The sequence below is a fragment of the Macrobrachium nipponense genome, chromosome 25, assembly GCF_015104395.2.
Source record: "Macrobrachium nipponense isolate FS-2020 chromosome 25, ASM1510439v2, whole genome shotgun sequence".
NCBI classification, from domain to species: Eukaryota; Metazoa; Arthropoda; class Malacostraca; order Decapoda; family Palaemonidae; genus Macrobrachium; species Macrobrachium nipponense.
In genome coordinates this window covers 528,036-548,953 of record NC_087214.1, presented here as the reverse complement: position 1 = coordinate 548,953, position 20,918 = coordinate 528,036, and the positions used below count along the sequence as shown (strand labels likewise).

At 36.3% G+C, this 20,918-nt stretch overlaps 1 protein-coding gene across 2 annotated transcripts in view; it reads left to right on the top strand.

The window, feature by feature from the left end:
• The first annotated feature begins 3,493 nt into the window (after positions 1-3,493).
• Positions 3,494-20,918, top strand: part of LOC135199239 (uncharacterized) — a 47,033-nt gene continuing 29,608 nt past the window's right edge. The window contains exon 1 of one of the 2 annotated variants that reach the window (XM_064227109.1): positions 3,494-3,567. The gene's annotated coding sequence lies outside the window, so the exon portion shown is untranslated. The remainder of the gene's footprint in view (positions 3,568-20,918) is intronic. The other variant, XM_064227110.1, reaches the window with a different exon arrangement.

Genomic DNA, 20,918 nt, shown 5'->3' with positions numbered 1-20,918 from the left:
TGTATATATGTTTTTGTTTATTTCTTACACGTTTTGTTGGTACGGATTCGTGAACGTCCGTTCGTGTTGTATATATATTTTTTATTTATTTCTTACACGTTTTGTTGGTACGGATTCGTGAACGTCCGTTCGTGTTGTATATATATTTTTTATTTCTTACACGTCTTGTTGGTACGTATTCGTGAGCAGTCGCTTGTTTTTGTTTATTTATACCCATTTTCTCGGTGCGCATTCGTGAGCCCTCGTTCCTTTTTATTTTATTTTATTTATTGATTTTTTGGGGTACTCATTCGCGAATGCTTTGTCGATCTGTTTCTTCTTATAGATTGTGTTGGTATGCATTCGTGAATCTTGTCTCGTTCGTTGTGATTGAGTTTAGGCAATTTATTGGTACGCATTCGTGAACACTCGTTCGTGAGCGCGCCTTCGATCTTTTTTTCCCCCTACAAAAATATTGTTGGCGAATTTGCAGTCGTGCGATTTGCCAAAAAAAAAAGAAGAAAAATGTGTGAGAGAGAGAGAGAGAGAGAGAGAGAGAGAGAGAGAGAGAGAGAGAGAGAGATATTTCGTCAGTTTATAATATATCGTGATGGAACTCGTTTCTCGTCGTATATTATACGAACCCATCGTAAGTTTCCGGTCGCAGCTTTGATGTCGGAGCGAAGAATCGGTCGAAATCGAGGCCTCAGGTCAGCTGTGTTAATGGTCGACATTTGATCTCGCATTTGGGCAGCTCTCTATGACCCATAAAAGAGAATTAGGATTGTTATGGCGGCCATCGATCATCGGGAGGAGTGCACTGCATCTCTCTCTCTCTCTCTCTCTCTCTCATAAGACGATTGTTATTGATTTGCATTTCTGTATACAGAGAACTCTCTCTCTCTCTCTCTCTCTCTCTCTCTCTCTCTCTCTCTCTCTCTCTCTCTCTCTCTCTCTCTGTATGAATTAGTATGGGTGGACTTTTTTTTTTTTTTTTTTCGTGGTAGGTTGGGGATCGTTAGGTATTTTTATTTTTTTCGTGGTAGGTTGGGGATGGTTAGGGCAGGCGTCCACGGCGGCGTTGAGTTTGTTTTCATTAGGTAGTAACAATATTAGTATGAATATTATCGTAGGAGAAATTGCCCCATAAACGAGATCGCGCCGCATCTGACACCGGACTCGGTTCCATAATATTATTATTCACCGGCTCGAAAAATGTGGCGTAAAATTTCCAACTCATAAAAAGTCAGTTTCTCTCTCTCTCTCTCTCTCTCTCTCTCTCTCTCTCTCTCTCTCTCTCTTTCTCTCTCTCGTCTCCTCTCTTTTATTATTCCGAGAGTACAGTTCAGCGTAGTATATAACTTTTGGGTGTGGTGATGGTATACCCCCGTGATCTTTGGAAACTATATCCTATATATATATTTTTTTATTTCGGGTTTTGTTTTTCGTGGGTGGCTCGGGGGGTGAAATATACACATATATAACAATTTGTCAGGGCTTAGCTCCAGATTTTTTTTTATTGTTATGAGACTGAGAAAAAGAGTTGGAACTTATATATATATATATATATATATAGATATATATATATATATATATATATATATATATATTATATACATATATATATATATATATATATATATATATATACATATATATATAGGTATATATATTATTTCTTTTTTTCCTTTGTATCGAGTGTCCAGATGTTAGGGTTATCGAAAGTGTTCCGCGCATGAGAGCCTAGAATTTATCTCTCTCTCTCTCTCTCTCTCTCTCTCTCTCTCTCTCTCTCTCTCTCTCTCTCTCTCTCTCTCTCTACTTTTTTTTTTTTAGTTTTTTTTTTTTTTTTTTTTTTTTTTTTTTTTTTTTTTTTGTTTTTTTTTTTTTTTTTTTTTTTTTTTTTTTTTTTTTTTTTTTTTCAGGAAAGGAAATTCATGTGGCTGGATCGGTACTTTTGTGACTCGTATTTTCCAATTTTCTTTTATGCATCTCATTTTAATCAGGATTTGGCCTGTCTCTCTGTCTGTCTTTTTGTCTGTCTGTCAGTTGGTTTCTTCTCTGGTCGGACCTGCAAAGGTTTCTTTCCATTAATATCTCCTTCCTTTGCTCCAGGGCTGGACTAGACAAGGGTATTATTAATAGATTGACAGACCCTTCCAGATATACAAGGAATGTTTAATATAAATATATATGTATATACATAAATATACACGTTACATGTGTGTATATTTATATAACTTTTGTATTTGTAATTATGTGTGTGTGTTATGTATATATTTATATAACTGTGTTTGTATTATGTGTGTGTGCTGTTGTGGAGAGAGAGAGAGAGAGAGCAGAGAGAGAGAGAGAGAGAGAGAGAGCGCAATATTGTTAGGTAATATGCAATATCAACCAAATTTCATTTTAATTACTTTGGTTGCCCTTTTATTTCAGTGCCCTACAAAAGGCTGCCTGATGCCGCTTTTATTTGCATCCGTTGTTAAGTTCCACGCAATAAAAGAACAAAGGGGACATATATATAAATACATATACTATATTTTCCCACCCTTTTTGCTGTGGAATTTATCACCTGAAAGTAGCTTTAACAATGTACGTATTTATAGAGAGAATATTGGAATATTCTATGTTATAGGTGTTATATATATAATATATATATATATATATATCTATATATATATATATATATATATATATATATATATATATATATATATATATATATATATATATATATATATATTATTGTACTCCTCTGCTTTAATTTCACACTGTATTCCTGTACTTTCCTTTACATCTCTATAAAGATGAAAATGTGCAGCGTTTCTGCGACCTTCAGCTGCAACCCCTTTCATTCCTTTTACTGTACCTCCATTCATATACTTCTTCCAACTTCTTTCAGAGCTGAATGACCTCATAAGTCCCAGTGCTTGGTAGGGCTTTTTGCCTGAATTTTACATTCCGTTTGTCCCCGTATGGTTGACGAAATGAATTCCACCATCTTCAGATCATTCGTTGTTCTTAAGTACACAATTGGAAGTTAATCCATGTTGGGTTTGGTGTTCAGCTGGGTGGGTGACCGCCGAGCAGTTTGCCAGACTTGGAAGGTGGCTCTAGACCGGATGGCTAAAACAGTAAGAGGTGCTGGTGGAATATTGTAAGTGAGGTTGCGAGCCCTACGCCCTACTTGGTGGATGTTCAGGCAGGGTTCAATATGCGGACTTTGTTTTGGGGGTGTCACCCAACCGAGTGCTGACCAGACTCAACGGTGCCAAACCCCGGTATAGCGAACGCATATATATGAACGTAGTGATTTATTATGAAGACGCGAACTGCAAGCGCTTGAAGATTGATGAGAGGAAACATAACCAAAACTACATACGAGAGAGAGAGAGAGAGAGAGAGAGAAGAGAGAGAGAGAGAGGGGGGACAAGTACCGGTTGCTTTGAAAATAGTGGCAGCAGCCTTTGAGCTGAGCCTGGCTCCTGTGCTGTGAGTCCTGCTGTCAGTTGTCAGTTCCCGGGCAGACGCCGTCGAGTGAGGACGTGCCCGTCTCTCTCCCGGCCGAGTCACGTGTTGTGATGTGTTTGTATTCCCGTGTCACTTCGGTGTTGTTGACCTGTGACGTGTGTTTACCCCCTGTTGTAAAGCTGGTTCCTCCCCGAATTTCACGCCGAGTCGACGGCAGCGGTTGGAAGTATGGTTTTCTGTGTGATGACATTTTCAAAAAGATGCAACTTTGACCACCCACCATCATACTTCCGGATTTTAGTGGTGTATTGTGGATGAAGTTAAATGTCTGTGATATGTTATCATGTGATGATTTCCATATATATGTTGTTGACATTTGTCGTGAATTATTATTATTATTAGCAGCGAAGGTCCCACTAATTGGAACGTTTTGATCTGCGCCTTTAATGAAGGGTCCTCGAGTAGTAGTACTGTTGTAACTTGATGGTGACAAATTCTCTCTCTCTCTCTCTCTCTCAATGGCTATTTCTGTGTTTCGAGGAATTTATTGAAAAGAGTGTAATACTGAGAGAATCTCTCTCTCTCTCTCTCTCTCTCTCTCTCTCTCAATGGCTATTTCTGTGTTCCGAGGAATTTATTTAAAAGAGTGTAATACTGAGAGAATCTCTCTCTCTCTCTCTCTCTCTCTCTCTCTCTCTCTCTCTCTCTCTCTCTCAATATCTTAATGGGTATATCTATGCTTCAAGGAATTTCTTGACAGAAGTGTGATATATATATATATTGAGAGGTAATCTCTCTCTCTCTCTCTCTCCTCTCACTCTCTCTTCTCTCTCTCTCTCTCTCTCTCTCTCTCTCTCTCTCTGATGAGGTAAAGTGTTCCATTCCAAAAGTTCTGACAATTTTTCCACGGTCGTATTAACGAGAGCAAATTGTATTATGCATTTTTAAATTGTCTTTTCCTGTGCACGCGCAAATATTTACCGATAACAGTCGTGCCTTTGCTTGTTTGTAGCTACTCGTAATTGGATATAGTGAAACGGATGCTTTTTTTCTGTTTTTTTAAGGTAAATAAGTAAAAAAAATATGTTACTGTGTCATATATTTTTTGTAACTTAATTGTGAACAATTGTACTTTTCACTATATATATATATATATATATATATACTATATATATATATATAATATATATATAGAGATATATATATAGATATAGATATATATAGATATAGATATATATATAGATATATATATGATATGATATATATATAGATATATATATTTATATTGTGTATATATATAAATAAAATATGATATATAATATACACTATACTCACATACACAAATACATATATATACATATCAGGGTTGGCAATCATTGAATCAAACTGATTTAATCAAGTGATTAAATCATTGATTTTTTTCATTACAAAAATCATTATTTGTGTTTATTTTTATTTTTTAATTTGTGAAAGGAAACAAATTAAATTGAAAAATATAGTTTGGAGGTTAATATTTAAGCTATAACTGTGCTGCATCTATTTATTTTGATATTAAGGAAAATTGCAAGTACATACTTTAGGCCAGAACATGGAAACCTAAAACTAAAGAGAAATCAATAGTAATTCTGTCATAGAATACATTTTGAGAAAAAAAATTGAAAAAACATCTAACGAATCAAAAAACTCAAATAAATAAAAAAATCAAATCAAATCATCATGATTGTTTTTATTTTTTTATTTAAAAAATTAAATTAAAAATCACCAAACCTGATACAAACACACACACACACACACACATATATATATATACATATATATATATATATATATATATATATATATATATATATATATATATATATAAAGGTTTTTTTGCCACGAAGGAAAAAAAATGAAAAAGCGAGTTAGCCGAGTACTTTCGGTCCTATTCGGACCCTTTACATATCATCACGTTTTATATACTTCGTGATCAAGTTATTCATATATATATATTTATATTATCAGTATCATGACCATATCTGTTGTTATTAGTACTAATCACGAATCATACTAAAAGCGGCTGTTCATGTATTTGTTCATATGTATATGTCTCACCACACTGTTAATACGTCCTCGTTATATTTGTTAGCTGTTGGGCCAAATTGGTCATTGAAGACTTACCACTTCTCTCTTGGAGTTGCTGTTCGGGGGGTATTGACCCCGGTACACGTTTTCTCTCATTCATTATTGCAAAATGTGATTGTAAAAGCCAAGGTGAACTCGAATGTTAACCAGAGGTTATGTTTTGTGTGTCGTCCATATTTGCTGTTCTTCACCTCGTCAATATTTTGTAATTCTCATCTCTATTTATTCCTAATTTTTATTACTATTTTTTTTTTTTTTTCTTACTGACGGGAGTTTAATTCTTTTAGTTTTCATTGGTATTTGTTTTTATGTATTCATTCAATCATATGTATATCTGTTTCTTTATTTTTTTTTACTTGGGGGCGGTTTATTCTTTTATATTTCATTGTTATTAGCTTTTTTATTTTTCATTCGTCTGTTTTTTCTATTTCTGTATTAATTTTTTATTTTTCATTCTTTTTTGTTGTTATTTATTTATTAATTCGTCTATTTTTTCTATTTATTAATATCTTTTATACTGACGGGAGTTTAATTCTTTAATTTCATTCTTATATATTTGTATTCTCGTCAAATTATATCTATTTATTAATATATTTTCTGAGGGGAGTTTAATTCTTTTAAATTTCGTTGATATTTTTTAATGATTGATTCATCCATCTATTTATTTCTATTTCTTAATTATTTATTTTACTGACGGCGTATAATTCTTTTTATTTCATTGCTATTACTTTTATTGACTTATTCATTCGTTTTTATTTTTATTTCTTTATTAAAATATTTTTATTTTTATTTTTACTGATGGGTTGTTCATTTCTGTTGAATCTTGTTGCGGAAGTTAATGACTGGCTTCGTCTATATGGACATTTTTGGAGTTTGAAATTAAATAATGATCTGTTTTGTGGCCCATCAAAAAAGCACTGTGGGCCAATCAGATGAAAGGGCAGTGTTTACGAATACTGTATGATTTCGCTCTTGTAATGTCCAGCCTTTCAGAATTTTTATCCCTGTGCCAGCTGTAATAATTTGGCTATGTTAAATATTATGATATTTGATGAATAGATAATAATCATGTTATTCGATCTCAGAGTAGTCAGGATTTTGAATGGTGGGTGACTGTAGTAGATTCACATCAACCGTGCATTTGACGTCTAGGCCAGTCCCTTACGACGTTCCTGATTGGCTGTTGATAAGCCAATCGCAGGGCTGGAAACTCTCTTCAGTCTCTTGAGAGAGTTCACGTAGCAGGTTATATGTTCCACCTCTCCTGAGGGAAAAGTATCCCTCCGGAGAGGTGGAACTTCGATCCTAACCATGTGAACTCTCGAGAGAGACTGAGAGTTTCAAGCCCTGTGATTGGCTTATCAACAGCCAATCAAGAGCGTCGTAAGGGATTGGCCTAGACATCAAATGCGCGGTTGATGTGAATCTACTATAGTAATAATTTGGCTGATACTTACGCATAGTACTGGTAAAGGAATTCCCACCATGCTTTATTTCCTCTAAAAAAATACCTCTTCTTTTTCTTCTTCTTCGTCTTCTTCTTCGTCTTCTTCTTATTCCCTATACTAGGAAATCCTGATGGGCGTGTACTTGACAGTAAGTACACTCGGCAAGGAAAGTTAAGATACAGTTTTTTTTAAATCTTCGGACATACATTGTTCAATAATGCCACACCTGGCAACTCTTGAAAGGGGGCGGAGCTTCAAAATCGTAGCGATTGTTGCTTTCTAGATTTCCAACAACTTTACACCATAAAGATTCTGTTGAGGTCCTATAATCATTTATACTTGAATGTAGAAACAGGCTCTATATTATTCGTTAATTTAACGTTGGTTTGGTAACGTGAGTTGAGGGTAGAATATCGATCATCCTTTTTTAAAAGCTACTGTGAATCCTTATTTATAAGTAATATTTGACACTAAACACGTTAAATTCATACGTAATTGAAGACGGATCTTAAACAAAGAGAGAAAGTGTTTTAAAATTTGGGCAGTACTTGTGGAAATCGTGAGGAACAATACAGTAAAGGATGAAATATGACGATAGAGAGAGCGCGCAAGCATAGGCCTATCTATAGAGATACTTAATTCATTATGTTTACTTTGAGAAATTGTGTGATAATATTTTTTCAAATGTGTTTTTAAAAGCTGGGAGAGAGAGAGAGAGAGAGAAGAGAGAGAGAGAGAGAGAGAGAGAGAGAGAGAGACAAAATTTGCTCATGTGAAAGCTTAGGCCTATTTATAACTACTTAATTTCATAATATTTTCTTTGGGAGATTGAGTGGTAATATATATATTTTTAAAGTATGTTTTAGAAGTGGAGAGAGAGAGAGAAAGAAAGAGAGAGAGAGAGAGAGAGAGAGAATTATAGTACTTGTGACGGGGGAAAGGCAGAAGAAAATATAATGAATTAAGTATCTATCGATAGGCCTATGCTTGCGCGATATGATATGACTGCCAAGGTCGTGCTGCACTATGCTAGATAAAATTTAAAGGATCATAATATTCAAGTTAATTCTCTAAGAAATTCTTACCCTAATCTTGATTACATTTGACAGTTGCCATAGCATTCAAAGATTGTAAAAAGACGTGGAAAATGTTAGACACAGGTTGTTGTCATTTGCGTCTTGACTTTTGAAAATCGGGTTTCATCCACAAATCATTCACGAAAAAAGCTGTGTTAATTAAAAAATATTTATTGCCACAAATAACTCAATATGTATTGCACAGGCAATTAAAGTTTTATATCGTGGAAGATCTCTCAGCCTCGCGGCAAAGAAATGCAGTCGTGTAGGGCTGTAGGCATCTACGAACTGCTCTGTAATGGGAGCATATCGCCAGAAAATCTTTGAGCTGACATGCTACTTTAACCTTGATTAAGATTTATGTTTAAAGACAGTAGCTTTGTAGACAGCAACTAGCATTCGATCCATGTCATCGTCAAAGTAATCAAAGTGTGAAATCCGTTACGTAGCCAGTATCCAGTGACTTGCGCTTTCCCGCTCGGAGTTCTAGGGCTCCTCCTCACATCATAGAAAACGCTCTTGCGGATGCAACTAGATTTGTTCAACCTACCTTAGCCGTCGCAACATTGAGTGCCATTGACGTCAGCTAACTTTAATCCCTTTGGAATACAAACATAAATTTGTATAAACAAAAATAATTGTATTCACCACTTACGATGAGGCAATATATCTCCGTTCATGAAGCAAAACGAGTAATTATTGTCGTCGTGATACATAGTACTAAAATCAGAAATTCACATTCTATATACCAGATCTCTATGAACGAATCCATCTGAGATATTCCAATTACTTCGGACATATATCGTGTTTTTAGGTATCTGAACGGTTTTGTTTTGCAGTTTTAACTTATATGATATAATTTGCAGTATATTTTCATATTCTATTGTAAATTTAGCGATATTATGTTTTTTCAGTAAAAACAAATGGGAAATTGGATGAACGAAAGCTAATGAAAACTGTATCTTCAGTTTTCTTGTCGAGTGTACATCCAGGTAAACATATTTTCTAGACTTTTCGTTAAGTCAAAACCTGAGAAGGCTTTTGTTTTCCAAAGCAGATCTCCTTCCAGATGGGGCGTCTGGAAAAAAGCTCCTCATACGCCTTTCCAGTTTTTTCCCAAGCGCTGGAGCCCACCGGGGGAGACAAGGAGACCTGCTTGCTTGTTCGTGTTCTTCTACTTGCTTTTGTTTTTATGATTTTTTATTTTTATGGTTTGCATATCTAGCCACAGTAAAGTCAAGCGTAGATGCAATGCATTAATATTCATAAAGCAATTCTCCGCTCGTATAACTTACTTATGCTTATATCTCTATTTATTCATTTGTTAAGTTTTTCCATCTCTAATAGATATATAAACATATATATATTACGTAAGAGAGTCTCCTCGAATTAAGCCTCTCTCATCCCCTAGAAACCAATATTTTTTCTAGTCTGAATATATATAAGAAAGTACTACTACTCACTTCCTGCGTAATTAACGCCGGTGATTTATGTGAGGTCGAAGACCAGAAGCTCTGGTTTTGTGTAAATTGCGGATATGGAATTAGCGGAGTGGAGAGGAAAACTAAGCCCCTCTCTCTCTCTCTCTCTCTCTCTCTCTCTCTCTCTCTCTCTCTCTCTCTCTCCCCGTAATTGTAGTGTCCCCCCCCTCTCTCTCTCTCTCTCTCATTCTCCGTAATTGTAGTGTTCCCCCCTTCTCTCTCTCTCTCTCTCTCTCTCTCTCTCTCTCTCTCTCTCTCTCTCTCTCTCTCCGTAATTGTAGTGTTCTCCCCCTTTCTCTCTCTCTCTCTCTCTCTCTCTCTCTCTCTCTCCGTAATTGTAGTGTTCCCCCCCTCTCTCTCTCTCTCTCTCTCCGTAATTGTAGTGTCCCCCCCCTTTCTCTCTCTCTCTCTCTCTCTCTCTCTCTCGTAATTGTGAAGAAGAAGAGGAAAACGGAAGAGAAGTAAACAAAAATGAAATGACAGAAAAAAATAAGGAAAACAAAGAACAAGATAAAAGTATGGATGCAGAGATACTCATTGATACTACATATGAGGCAATAAAGCAAGCATACCTACGAAGAAATAAATTACGATATGACAACAGAAAAGCAAATCCCGAAGAGGCTCTACCCAGATCTATACAATGACGGGTGAAAGAGGAAAAAATAGACAAGAAAGACAAAATCTGCAACCTTTTGAAAAGAGGGAATTGCAGATTTGGAGAAAGATGTTACTACAAACATCCTAAGATATGTCAAAACTATGAAATATATGGTAAATGTCATACTTAGATGGATATGGGGATGATTGCAGAGATCTGCATCCAAAAATATGTAAAAACCTAAAAGAAGGAAAAGGATGTAAGTTCGACAAAAAATGCAAATATATGCACCCTGTAGCCATGAATCATAATCAAATAAATAACCAACCAAGTAATAAAATCCAAAATAAGAAAGAAACAAATAAAGAGAGAAATCAAGAATATCAGGTAAAAGAGAAAAGCAAACCACCAATGAGATATGCAGAGGTGTCAGCAAAAAAAATTTCAAAAGCATCAGCTCCGAAATTCTACTCAAGAGATAATAACTGTATTTATTATGCAAGAGGATATTGCAGAAACGGAGAAAAAGGAAAATTGCAGATTTCAGACACAAAAATTTAATAATTATGATGAAGGAAGATCAAATATTATGGAAAAGTTGGATTTTTTAATGTCAGAAATTTCTTGGAAAATGAAAAAAAGAACAACATACCAGAACAGGAAAGAGGACATGGGAAAATCCTTATTACTATCAGTATTAAATGAAGGAGAAAGAAAAACACGCAAACCATCATAGTGATGAATGCGCAGGGTTTAGTTACGAGTAACTCAAAAAGAAAAATAGAGTACTTAGAAGAACTAACCCAAAATGAAAAGAAATAGATATAATGAATATAAGTGAAACCTGGTATTCCAAGAGACTGGGAATGATGATCAAATAAAAGGGTTCCAAACTTATATAGATCAGATAGCAAAAAAAAATAGGAATCAAGGGGAACCGCAATATATGGGAAAGACAAAAAACAAGGAAAAATATATGAGAAATATAGTAACTCAGAATGTGAACTAATAGCGGTAGAATTTGAATCTGAAAAATTGATGAACATAGTAATATATAGACCTCCTAATACTAAAGAGTTTGACATAATAATTGAAAAATTGGATGATATATGTAGAAATCACAAGGACTGGACTATTCTCCTATCTGGTGACTTTCAACTTTCCTTTCGTAGAATGGAAAGAACGAATAGGAGATTGTGGGTTGTACTTATACATATAAAAAAGAGAGTAATAGTAGTGCAGAAGATAAGAGGCAATTTGAAAAAGCTATTGATATGCTACTAGAATACAACATTCAACAAATAAATCACCTGCCAACAAGAAAGGAAAATACTTTAGACCTAGTATTTGTGAACGAGATGAAATTATGTTAAAGAAATAATAGTTTATAATGCGAGTATTTCAGACCATAATGTCATAGAATTAACAGTTCATTCCAAAGCAAGTGAAAATAGAGATAAGCAATGAAAGAAAAAAGTGGGAAGGATATGGAAAATACAACTTCTACAGTAAAAAATATAAAATGGTCAGAAAATTAATGAAGAATTAAACAAAGATTGGGGAGGATAACATTTTCGTAAGTGATGACATAAGGGTAAATACGGAGATATTATATAAAATATGGAGCTAATAGTGGAAAAATATATACCGAAGAGAAAAGTAAACATCATTCATGCATACCAAGAGACAGAAGGATCTTGTTCCAGAAAATCAGAAAGTGGAAAAAAGGTCTTGCAAAAGTAAAAAATGCATGGAAAGTTTATAGAACTAAAAAGTAAGATAGAAAATGCAGAACAAAAGATTATACAATCAAAAGAAAATGAAAAAAACGGGACTTGGAAGAAAAAAACCCTATTAAATATCAAGCAAAACCCCAAACTATTATACTCATATGCGAAGAAGATGAATAAAAGAAGAATAGAAATAGGCCCTCTGAGAATTGAAGGGAGATTAACGAATGAAAAAAAAGGAAATTTTGCAACATACTGGCAGAACGATATAAGAGAGAATTCACCCCTAGAATAGATAATGAAGATAATGATCATAGAAGTAAGGGATGAAAATAGTGAATATTTAGCTGACATAGATATTAATGAAGCTGATATTGTGCAGGCTATTAATGAATTAAAAATGGAGCTGCTGCAGGGCCTGATGGAATTCCTGCTATTTTGTTAAAGAAAGTAGTTCATTCTATCGCAAAGCCACTTGCAATATTATTAAGACAAAGTGTAGATACAGGCAAGATATATGATGAGCACAAATTAGCATATATTACCCCTACTTTCAAAAGTGGATCAAGACTAGAGGCAAGTAATTATAGGCCTGTGAGTCTAACATCACATATTATGAAGTGTATGAAAGGGTAATGAAGAAAAATATTATGAAACATTTAATAAAAAATAATTTGTTTAATAAAGGACAACATGGTTTCGTACCCGAAAAAGTACACAAACCCAACTGTTAGTCCACCGTGAAAACATATTCAAAAATATGAAAAGCGGAAATGAAACAGATGTGGTTTATTTAGACTTTGCAAAAGCTTTTGATAAAGTAGACCATAATATATTAGCGAAGAAAATTAGAAAACACAATATCGTGGATAAATAGTCGGAAGATGGTTAAAAGAATTTTTACACAACAGAAAACAGATAGTTATTGCAAACGACGAGAAATCGGATGAAGCCAAGGTAATATCCGGTGTGCCGCAAGGTACGGTGTTAGCTGCAATATTGTTTGTTATTATGATTGAAGACATAGACAATAATGTTAAGATTCGTAGTGGAGTAGTTCGCAGATGACACAAGAATAAGTAGAGAAATTACTTGTGATGAAGATAGGAACGCTCTACAAAGAGACCTAACAAAGTATATGATTGGGCAGAGGTAAATAGGATGGTATTTACTCTGATAAATTTGAATCAATAAATTATGGAGACAGAGAAAGAAAGCTATATGCATATAAGGACCTAATAATGAGACCATCACAAATAAGGAAGCAGTTTAAAGACCTTGGTGTGATGATGAATGGAACATGTTATGCAATGATCAAATAGCAACTCTGTTGGCAAAATGTAAAGCAAAAATGGGAATGTTGTTACGGCACTTCAAAACAAGAAAAGCTGAACACATGATTATGCTGTATAAAACATATGTTCGTAGTCCCACTTGAATATTGCAATATGATATGGTACCCACACTATCAAAAGGATATTGCACAAATAGAGAGTGTACAAAGGTCATTTACAGCTAGAATAGAAGAAGTTAAGGACCTAGACTACTGGGAAAGACTACATTCTTAAAATTATATAGTCTAGAAAGGAGAAGAGAACGCTACATGATAATTCAGGCATGGAAACAGATAGAAGGAATAGCAGAAAATATCATGGAACTAAAAATATCAGAAAGAGCAAGCAGAGGTAGATTAATAGTGCCCAAAACTATACCAGGAAAAAAAATAAGGAAGCACACAGGACATTAATCCACTACGCACCAGCATCGATAACTGCAGCGTCTATTCAATGCGTTGCCAGCTCATCTGAGGAATATATCAGGAGTGAGCGTAGATGTGTTTAAGAATAAGCTCGACAAATATCTAAACTGCATCCCAGACCATCCAAGATTGGAAGATGCAAAATATACCGGAAGATGTACTAGCAACTCTCTGGTAGACACTAGAGGTGCCTCACACTGAGGGACCTGGGGCAACCCGAACAAGATGTAAGGTCTGTAAGGTGTAAGGTAAGGTAAGGTCTCTCTCTCTCTCTCATCGTAATTGTAGTGTTCCCCCCCCCCCTTCCCCCCCCTCTCTCTCTCTCTCTCTCTCCGTAATTGTAGTGTTCCCCCCCCTTCTTCTCTCTCTCATCTCCGTAATTGTAGTGTTCCCCCCCCCCTTCCTCTCTCTCTCTCTCTCTCTCTCTCTCTCTCTCTGCTCTAAGAGATAAGTGAGCACGCGAAGTCTCCTCGGATGGACTAATGAGTCTTCGAAACTTCCTAATCCTTGTAACTCTAACTCTCTCTCTCTCTCTCTCTCTCTCTCTCTCTCTCTCTCTCTCTCTCTGTTGCTGAAAACTGCTGTTAAAACCATATTTACATAGGTTCCTTTTACTGAGGCCATTAAAAAGCTTCAGACCCGTGTGTATGGCCACCCCCCCCTCCCCCCCCCTCCTCCCTCCCTCCCTCCCTCCCGTACTCTTTGATATAGTAAATGAATTAAAAATGTGGATCAGCTGATCTCCTTAAGGAAGGGAGTCAGGGAATCCCCGGTGAAAGGTTTAGGGGAAGGGAGGGACTGTTGCAAATGGCTTTGTTTTTCGGTTCAGAGGACGCCCAGGTCAGACGGCGGGACTTGTGATGTATATACAAATATAGTGTGTCTGTATATTATATATATATATATATATATATATATATATATATATATATGTGTGGTGTGTGTGTGTGTGTGTATTCGTGTACATATATATGATTGTATATATAAATTATATATATACAGTGATTTATATGTATACATAAGTATACATAAATGAATGTGTATTTATGTTTACATATATATAATTGTATATATACATTTTATATTATATATATATATATATAACATATATATTACATTTATGTATACATAAATATACATATATATATGTATGTATTTATGTATATATATATATGAATATTTATTACATATATATTTATTATATATATAATATATGAGAGAGAGAGAGAGAGAGAGAGAGAGAGAGAGAGAGAGAGAGAGAGAGAGAGATCGGATATTGTGTAACTCCAACGCCAGGGTGGAGAAAAAAATCGAATAATTACAGATTGGAAAAAGCGACGAAATGCGAGGGAATTATAGCAGCGTATATGAATAATTAGAGCTTTCCTGATCTCTGTGCCAGAGCTCTGAATTATGTATTTGGCGTTTAAAATGTTTGCCGCGGGAAGCTCCAGAACAATCTCGGTTTATTAGGGGCCTCTGTTACCCCAAATATGTCTTAATATTTGTGGAAGTTAGGCCCCCCTTGTTCAGTTTAACCCGGTTTTAGAGTATTGTTGGACTGCGGTATAATAATTACACTTTTTTGTTGTTGTAATAGTTATAGCGTAGTTGGTAAATGCGTAGGCAATGTCAGTTTTCTAAAAATGTGTTATGTTTTCATTATCATTGTTGTGGTTGTTTTAGCTTTGACGATGTAAGAGTTGTTTTTCATGTAATAGGGACGTTCAGTCAATTTTTTGTAAAAGAATTCTTTTGAGTTTTTGTCATCACGTTTTTATTTCTTTGCGGTGTTAGTTCAACCATTCTCTGTACTGACTCTCCTGTAAGAGGAGGTAAAGGAAAATACAAAAAAAAGAGACCACTCATTAAAAAAGAAAAAAAAATAATAAGTAGATGAAAATCTATTTAAATGCGAGGAAATGTTAAGACTGTTTAATTGTTTATATAAGTGTTAAGACTGTTTATTTGCTTACATGATTGTTTTTGTTATAACTGCTAGTAAGCGCGTCTCTCTAGGAAGGGCTGCGCTGGTGGCCATTTACTACAGAAGCTTTAAAAAAATTGCAATTATCTCTGGTTTGCTAGAAGATGGCTTGAAAGACTTCTTCTGATATAACATTTTTATATAAAAGGTTGTTGGAGGATTTTGAATTTTCTGTAAAGAAGATTTTGTCAATGCCAGTTCCTCAGAAATTCCTTTCAATGCATTTGACATTTTCTTAATAAGTGTCCCAATCGTTTACCAAAAGGTCTTGGAATTCTAATTTTTTCTTTTTCTCGGAATGCTGCTGCTTTAACACTTTTACTCGGGGAGTCGTGTTTCTCGTTGAACGAGTTGGTTATGTGTTCGCCTACCGATCCGGTAGTCCCCTGTTCGATTCCCCGCTCTGCCAACGTGGAATCGGAGGAATTTGTTTCTGGCGATTAGAAATGTATTTCTCGACATAATGTGGTTCGGATCCCACAGTAAGCAGTAGGTCCCGTTGCTAGGTAACCAATTGGTTCCTAGCCACGTAAAAATCTCTCTCTCTCTCTCTCTCTCTCTCTCTCTAAAGGTAATGATATATCTGTTATTGCCTTCTATCTCAAGATGATGATATACACTCTCTCTCTCTCTCTCTCTCTCTCCCTCTCTCTCTATTATATGTCACTTATGGCCTTTTCACTATAATAGGATTTCCCATCCCTTCCACACGACGTAGTTAGGAGCGAGATGCGATTATAATGTAGGCGATCATAATCAGAAGCGCCGAGTACTTTATAATATTTCAGGTTGTTCTGTTAAAGGTGTTGTTCCAGCGTCCCGTTCCAGCGTCCCCCTGTTCTTCCGTAGCGTCATTTTTTATCATTATGAACGCGCCGTAGCTGCAACCCCCTTCCATTCGTTCGTATTCTCTTTCTCTTACCATCTTACTCTCCGCTGGTACCCTTCCTCCCTACCCCACCCCTATCAGTTGATTCGTAGTACAGCCACTTTGATGAGGATTTCCTCCTGTTAAGCCTTTTGAACTTCCTTTTTTTTCTGTCAATTTTCGTTTCGGCGTTGAGTGACCTCATCGTTGGCGGTCCCAGTGCTTGACCTGTGACAGATTCTGTATTCTGTAATTATATAGATTCTTGTATTGTAATTATTATTATTGTTGCATTGGTATGATTCTGTACACAAAATTGATCCATTTCAAAATGAAGGGTTAGTTATGTTAGCAGTGTTTTTAACTTACAGTTGTTATAGACGTGGATTTATTGATCGTGTCGTTTTGGTGGTTATCTCTTAAAATTCCGTTCCTGGTTTGTGCCCTTGGTCGTACGCATTTCCATCCCGTTGATGTCAGGGCTGTGGACTACTCCTGGTTATCTGCTGTCAAGCTGCAAAGTGATCTGCTGCTGGTAAAGACGAAAGTGCTCCTTTCGTATTGTAAAAAGTACGCCTTTCGTACAGGCAAAAGTACTCCTTTCTTACACACAAAGTAGTACACCTATTGTATAGAGAAAGACTCCTTTCCTACTGACAAAATGCTCCATTCTACAGACAAAGTACTTTCCTACACACAAAGTACTCCTTTCCTACAGACGAAGTACTCCTTTCTTACAGACAAAATACTCCTTTCCTGCAGTCGAAGTACTCCTTTCCTACAGACCAAATACTCCTTTCTTACAGACCAAGTACTCCTTCTACAGACAAAAGTACTCCTTTCCTACAGACGAAGTACTCCTTTCTTACAGACCAAGTACTCCTTTCCTACAGGCAATGTAAAGAGGTGGCGGTCATCACAAAGTTGTGTTCGGTGTCTTTAGTACAAGTCCCTCTTTCGACACCGAATAGTGTCACCGCCTGTGGAGTACTGTGTGACCGATGAATAATAATTCTACATCCTGTGTTCCACCTAACTTCTGAAGCGATTCCAGAAATAGGATTAACAAGGTCCACTACAGGACAGAGACCTCAGACATGTCCTTTCTCTCCATTCAGCCCCTAGCTGCAGCCTCCCCTTTCATTCATTTTACTGCACCTCCGTTCCTATTCTCTCTCTTCCATCTTACTCTCCTTAACCCTCTCCTAACAGTTGCTTCATAGTGCAACTGCTTTGAGGTCTTCCACCTCCCGTTACACCTTTCAAACCTTTTTTTACAGCCAACTTCCATTTCAGCGCTGAATGACTTCGTAGGTGCCAGAACTTGGTCTTGACTCAGAGATCACAATCATCTCTTGAGAGGTTGTTTCTTGATGTGCAGGGAATTATGGTCGTTACAACGGAAGATATTATTCACATGCACTTAATAAGGCGAAAGTCTTTGTGTGTGTGTGTGTATGTGCGCTCACACCAACGAAATTACTGCGATAGAATGCATCGTTGTGAAGAATTTATGGGGAAGCACTTCTGATGTAAGTTTTAAACAAATGCTCGACCATTAGTAATACCAAAGGGTCTTCTTTGTACGCGCTAGCGTTATATATCAAAATTATGTTTTCTCTCTCTCTCTCTCTCTCTCTCTCTCTCTCTCTCTCTCTCTGTATTTATTTCTTCCTTTCGTTATTTATTTATTTTACCAAGCGGTGTGACCACCATATCTCTCTTTCTCTGTTTATTTATTTATTTATTTATTTTATTAATTAATTTATGTATTTATATAAAATAAATTATTTAATTTACCAAGCGGTTTGACCACCATCTCTCTCTCTCTCTCTCTCTCTCTCTCTCTCTCTCTCTCCATGTATTTATTTATTTATTTGTATTTGACCAAGCTGTTTGATTCTCTCCTCTCTCTCTCTCTCTCTCTCTCTCTCTCTCTCTCTCTCTCAAGTTTTTACGAGAGGTCGCATAACTGCAATTGCAGAAGGCTAATGCAATGGAGCCCGAAAGCCCATCAGATTATTAAATTTAAGATCGTCCATTTGGAGACAGGATAGGAGATGGCCAGTTTTCCTCATCGGTTATAGGGCGAATGTATTCTCAGTCCCTCTGGGCGATTGCTCCGCGAGATATGGGGGTGGGTGGGTGGGTGGGGAGGGGGCGTGCGACTGCATCCTCATTCGTTACACGGTGATGCAATATAGTGCTGTTGCACGAAATTGACGGAGAGTTGTGAGTTGCAATTTCTAATTTTGTTTACGTATTTTCGCTTACTCGGGGAGCTAGCGTACATACTGTATTGTTGTTTGTTTTGGGGTAGGGGGGCTAGTGGTAGTAGGGCTAGGAAAGCCTAAAAAGGTCTGAAAAATGTTTCGCGTCGAGTTAAAGATACAGGCATTTTAGGATGAGATAGTTATGATTTATTGATTACAGTGAAAATGTAAAAAAAAAAAATAATAATAATAATAATAAAATGCATGTTGAACAGTACAAAAAAATTATATCTGATAAAACATAAGGTATTTGTTCTAATTTTCGTCTGCGAACAACGCGCTATTAGACCCTAAATCTTAGCACGTGCCCCGAGTAAGCCGGAGGTCGGATCACGCCCTATTTCGCTTTGAAGTCTGTGTTTTTCTCTTCCTCCTGTGACACATCTCAAACCTTCTTTACTCAGTTTCCCTTTCAGCGCAGAATGACCTCAGAGGTCACAGCCCTTGGCCTTTGGCCTAAATTACGTAGTAGAAACTGCTATTCCCTTCCATGATAGCCAGCGTTAAAATTAATTGTATTGGTTGGCCAAATTGGAATCCGGTCATAATATGACGGAGGATTGCTCTCGTATCAACTTCATTAAGCGATGAAATAAATACATTGCTGTTGCTCTAAATTGATTCATGTTGCAAATTGCATTTCATTTTTGTGTAATTTTTTTTATTATTTTTTTTTATTTTTATTTATTTATTTTTTTGCTTCAAAGGCGGTCTTGACATTAATAGTCGCGGTTACCAAATATGAATTAGTCATATAAATACAGTATTAATTGAGTGAGGAAATACACTGCCGTTGCTCAAGATTGAATGATTCTGCAGGTTGCAATATTTCATTGTTATCGCTGCTTTATAATCCGTGTTGAAATTAATAACCGCGGTTACGAAATATGAAATAGTTTTCATATGAACGAGAACTGCTACCCCATCAGTGTCGGTTATAGACAGCATTGAGTGGTCGGTTGAAAAAAACAGTTAAACTGAGGATTTGAACATCCAAAAATTATGTAGTGAATGGGAACTGCTACCTCATCAGCATTGAGTGATCGGTGGGAAAAATCAGTTGAAACTGAGGATTTTGACATGAAAAAATGTTATGGTCTGGAGCGGGCCACTTTGTGGTGTAATATGATCTTGCTGTTGGTCCACGGCGTCCAGGAATTTGAGAGGAGTGATGACCTTGCTGAGCTTTTTTCAACGATTTGGTGGAAAATACGGTTCCAAGGGAGGAATACGATTAAAAAGGGGAACATATGGTTCCAAAGGAAAAATATGATTTTAAGGGGAAGATACGGTTCCAAGGGAAAATACGGTTTTAAGGGAAAAATACGGCTACAAGGGAAAATACGGTTTTAGGGGAAAAATACTGTTTCAAGGAAAAAATTCGGTTCCAAAGATAAAACACGGTTCCAAATAGAAAAATACGGTTCCAAGGGGGAAAATACAGTACTACACGGGTGTATCACTTTTATGCACTGTTTTGTGGATTTTAAGCCCTCGGTAATAACGACTCTCTCTCTCTGTTTTAGGATGCTTTCATATCGTCTGTCGATTTTTAAATACTCGTACATCATTCTCTCTCTCTCTCTCTCTCTCTCTCTCTCTCTCTCTCTCTGACGACGCACTGGTTCCATCTTCGGTAGCAGCGGTCGATAGCCGAGAAGTCGATTGGGGGGTGGGGGCAGCAGTTGTTGCTTGCTCGTATCTGAAGGAGAGTAACAGAAGTAACCTGAGCGGATGTGTTGTCATCTGCTCCTAATCGCCTCCATTGGGAGGTGTTTGTGGAAGGTGTTCATTATCTCATTGCCTTATTGTTGTTGGGCTGTCAATGCCCTTTCTTCATTCATTCATTCATTCATTCAGGATTTCATTGATTCTTTCACCGATTCTCTGGTGTATTGATGGGAAAGCTGTGGATTCTAGGTGGGCGTTGTACGATGGAATTATTTCTCCATTCATTCATTCATTCAGGATTTCATTGATTCTTTCACTGATTCCCTGATGTATGGATGTAAAAGCTGTGGATTCTAGGTGGGCGTTGTACGATGGAATTATTTCTCCATTCATTTCATAGGATTCATTGATTCACTGATCCCTGATGTTGGATTGTAAAAAGCTGAT